Source organism: Melanostigma gelatinosum (genome assembly GCF_949748355.1).
Source record: "Melanostigma gelatinosum genome assembly, chromosome: 22".
Lineage (NCBI taxonomy): Eukaryota > Metazoa > Chordata > Actinopteri > Perciformes > Zoarcidae > Melanostigma > Melanostigma gelatinosum.
In genome coordinates this window covers 12,797,777-12,802,502 of record NC_136655.1, presented here as the reverse complement: position 1 = coordinate 12,802,502, position 4,726 = coordinate 12,797,777, and positions in this window count along the sequence as shown.

Genomic DNA, 4,726 nt, shown 5'->3' with positions numbered 1-4,726 from the left:
CTGGGGAAAAAAAGAACAAATGATAGTTTATCACGTGGTGCAGATTTACTGTTGATTTACTGAACTCATGATTCGGAGCAAGCTGAAGGCTTTGATCGCAGGTGATTTTGCAAACATTTGCCATGTTGTGACTTCAATAAATACTGGAAAATATCCTTAATGATATCCTGACTATGGTGTCAACCATATGGCCCCCCCCATTGGTACCAATGTTACGAATGCTGGTACTACAAATTTGTCTGTTACTACCGGTACTCTTGCAACAACAATTACATCTACTTTTACTGATTGTATTTCCTATTAATAAGGAAAGCAAGCAGTTCTGCACTAAAACGCAAATAACACACAACATATCAATACTGCTTACACACAATACATGTTAATATTACTACTTGTTCTACCACTATTATCATTATTAATATTACTTACCAATTGCTCTCCATTGCAGTGGTTGATACGAGGACTACAGCTGCTGCTTCTACAGAAGTAGTAATGTAGTAGTAGCTGAGAGTTCAGTATTAAGCGTACTGGTAATTATAGTAGTATTAAATGCAGTAGTAGTCGTAATAGTAGGTGCAGTGGCAATATTTGATATTTTAATATGTGCTCAGAATTTTCAAGTCTGTCTTCGTAATAAGTAATAATACCATGCTCACGTGCCCATATGTGCGCTGGAACTATTACACCGGCTATGATTCACCGCCATTGTGAATAAGACGACTGCAATCGATTAATAATTACAACACTCACAATTAAATGCTACTCAAATTATTATATGTAATTCATGTTTAACCCACAAATTGCTGGTTGTTAGAACAATATAGCTCAAACTTAACTCTCTCTGTTTGCCGGATGACTCATCCCCCCCCCCCCCCCCCCCCATCAGGCCTTCTCGCCTGGCGGTTTGTTGATTCAGGCCTCTCCTCTCCAACTCGGGGGGAAAAAGGTGTACTTGTGCGCCGGGACTAGCTGTTGAAACTTGCACTTGGAAAGCGCCCTGCGGCTCCCTGCCGGCCCCAGTGGAGTTTATTTACGAAATGGCAGATTCCCGATGGTGGTGCCAGCAGTCTGGATGGGGATTTATCCAGATCCCCTATCCAAAGGAGGCAGTTTCAGTCTTACATTCAATCCGGCATCGTGAAGAGAACTGGAGTGAAAAAGTAGTAAAATGAACTTTTTGTTATCATCACAATGCAACCTAAAGGTCTGTGTCAGTCTGTGTATGGAAATGCTGATGATGAGATTTGCTTTGGTAAGTTATTTCGCTCCCATCCTTCTGGCTGACTAATGTTTAAGTACACCTGGTTGTTGGCTACGCTGCGCTGGTTTCTATGCCTTTACCCCACTGTAAAGGAATGAGGAGGTTTGTTGGAAGTCTTGCCAATTCTTTGAGGAGGCTGCGATTAAGCCAAGATGGTGGAGCCACACACACACACACACACATATCCAAACACCTGGGAAACAGCTGCTGCTAATGCTGAGGCAACATTCAAGCACCAGTCCACGTCTGCCTAATAACGTTATCTCAGTGTGAAGCCGTGTCTGACAAACCGGATCTTCCAGGACGGATAAGTGAGGCCGGGGAGTGATGCTTGATAAACTCAGTGTGGTGATAGATGTCAGACCAGAAGAGAAAGAGCTGCTTTCAACAGTCATAGTTTTGGAGAAAAAAGTCAACATACAAAACACTTCATCGCTATGGAACACATTGTCAGCGATCCACGATGCCTTTCTTGCTCCTGCTGATAATTATCTAAACACGGAGGACAGGATATTAAAACATGATAGTTGATTTCTTGGACACTTGGCACAACACTGACATGACACAACTTTATCATGGTAACATCGCTAACATGTTAGCAAAGTGGCTTATTTACACATAAAGCACGGCTGGAGGCAACGTAGCATTCATTTGAAGTTGTGTCTCTGGCCGCCTGGTGAATTTACTCTCCTTTTAGCTCTGATTTTGGTCTCCACCAACTCCTGGGGGAAACATTTGTCTCTTTCGCTGCTACTTGTTCAACCTGATCACTCGTTTAGGTGTGCCATAAAACCAAAACAATGAGCTGAAAGACGCTGAAACGTTACGTAGAACTCAGATGCATGGCAGAGTCTGGTGATAATTCTCTGTTGGTTCACAGTCATTTGATCCATTTGAAGTAGAAACACATTTATTGCAGCAACTTTAAGCATTTTCTAAACTATGTTAAGGAATATTAGTGTGTCAGAATGAAAAACGAAGGCTTCTTTTAGATGAAAAATATTGCTAGAAGGGACTGTGAGATCCATTTCTACACCCACAGAGAATAAAAGGAAATGGACCAGACAGGTTTTACATGAGTTGCCAATAGACATCAGGAAGGAAATCTCTGGCTCAAGCAGAAGTAGGGAAAGGTTGAGGGAAAACAGATAAAGTGCGATGTTTTATTACAAAATGACTCCCGTGCTCCTGGATGACTCCTGAAATCTCCTGGATTGTGTTTTGTTGGACATTTCTAACCATGTAAGAACATCTGGGGGGATTTTTCCTTGAACTGCCTTGCTGAAGGTCACTTAATTGCAACTGCGGGTAGAGAGTTTCTTCCTCCTTCAGAGTTTAGCAGCTGGAGTGGTGGATTCAAACGCTCTTCTCAACAATACATGATTCCCTGTTTTGTAGGCAAGGTTTGACACGAAACAAAATTCTGCATGTTACAATTAAGCGGGTGGATGTAATTCCCCTCAGGATGGTTTATTTACTCTTTGAGGAAAGTCTCTGAAATTGCTGCAACCAAAGAACAATTTGTGGCCTAGCAAGCGACTGAGGCGTTTCCACTTTTTAAAAGGCGCTGTGGAGCCTGCAGTGTCCTGCCGAGTCTGCAACAAGCGACATACTACACATTTCCAGTCGGGCGGGGGGAACAAAACACCGGCCAGATTGCAGAATAATTTCCCCTCTTTGATTTGAGAAGAAATGAGACAGGAAGTTGACAATTCCTCCAGACCACCAATAACCCCCTGGTTCTCAAATCAGCGTCTAATCTACATCGTCCGACCCCGGAGTGTTCATGTCAGCAGTCAGACACTGATCCAGGGTCAGCTCCCCAGGCCTTCTCTGCTCTCCACACCCCAGGGGCCGAGCCAAGAAAATGAATTTAGCATGCCGCGGTCTTATCTCACTGCCAGACACTCTGAATTTTGGAGCTAATTTGTCTTCAATATTGCCAGATGTGGTGACATGCAGACAGATGTTTATTATATTAAATAGCTAAAGGCGGCTCGCAGAAATTATCTGTGACGAAGCTCAGGAAATCAGCTGGAGGACGGGTGTCTGACTTTTAGGACCACTGGGCTCGTTTCTACATTAGATATGCTTTGTCAGTGCTAAAATATACACATTTAAAAAATGCTTTCGGTATGTGAGGTTACGACTTTCAAACTGTTGACAAGACAAATCCAACAAGATTTGTGTTGTGTTGCTGTCGCGGGTGGTTTTCCCCCTCTCTCCCTGGAGGATCATTTTAGGTTTCCCTCTTATGTGACAAAACATTTCGATCATTCGCAGATTATCTTCAAGCTCGGTGAGAATCCTTTGACCATATCGAATCACAGCACCAGCATTCGCCTGGCGCAAACACCAGCTGAAGCCGACCTCAGCTCAGAAACGCTGAGCTGCAGAAATCCCACGGTCATATAATACGTTCACACGAGTTGCCATCAGTGTGGATCCCAGCACGGACTCCATAAAACCCCATCAGACCCCATCAGACTATCTTTTCAATCTCCAATCCAGTCAGGGCTCTTTGTATGATTAAAAGCAGATACAGTGGCTTTGCATCTTGCAGATGTTGCCATAAATCACCGGTTGGCCCTGCCTCTGCAACTGGCTGCCTGGCAAATGTTCCACAATAACTGGGGCCCCCACCCCACCCTTCCAGTAAAAGAGAGGAAAAAAGGAAAAGGGGTGAAAGAGAAAGGGGGGGGGGAGCCTGGAATTTCTACCCGGCTGCTTGTAACTCTCTCAGGACTATTGTAAAGTCTCAGCCATGTCAGCACAGGTGGAAACCTGAGGGCTCGTAAAACCAGAAAGAAAAAAAGGCCCGCCCACTCCAGGCTTTCTCTTTCCCAACAATGTCTTGAACTCCCCGCTGTTCCGGCTAGCCCTCCACTGTGACTGATTCCACACAAATCTAAAGAGCTAAATCAGTCAGGCTGCTTGTGTGTCTGTGGTCAGCAATAACCGACACCCCCAAGCTTGTAAAAGACACTGCCATAATGGCTGAGACCGAGACCGGGCTGTGAATCACAGTCTGTGAGGCGTTGGAGGAAGATGCTGTCTGTAGGCACTTTCCAAATCTCAAATCTTCAGCCTTGTACTTTCAATGGTTTTACACTGAGAGGAAAGCCAATTCAGAAAAGTTGAAGCGGACAGTTGGAGTCCAGCTTTCCCTTTTCTGCAGGCTATGTCAGCATGTAGAGACTGATTTGAGGGATGGAGGCTGCGATGACTTTCCATATCTATAGAAAAGGTTCTGGCAGTGTGGCCTCGTTGAAGGCCAACATACATTGAAAGTGAAGTCCAGGCACTTCTAAAAGGGTGTGAGATTTTGTGAAACAAACGCTTTCTTAAAAGATTAAACCACTCCGCCACAGTATGAAGCTATGTTAACCATATAGTTATAGCTAATTTAGTCTCTCTGTTGTTTGGTTCTGGACAGTTAATGAGTGGGTTTATTAGGGGGTTTTT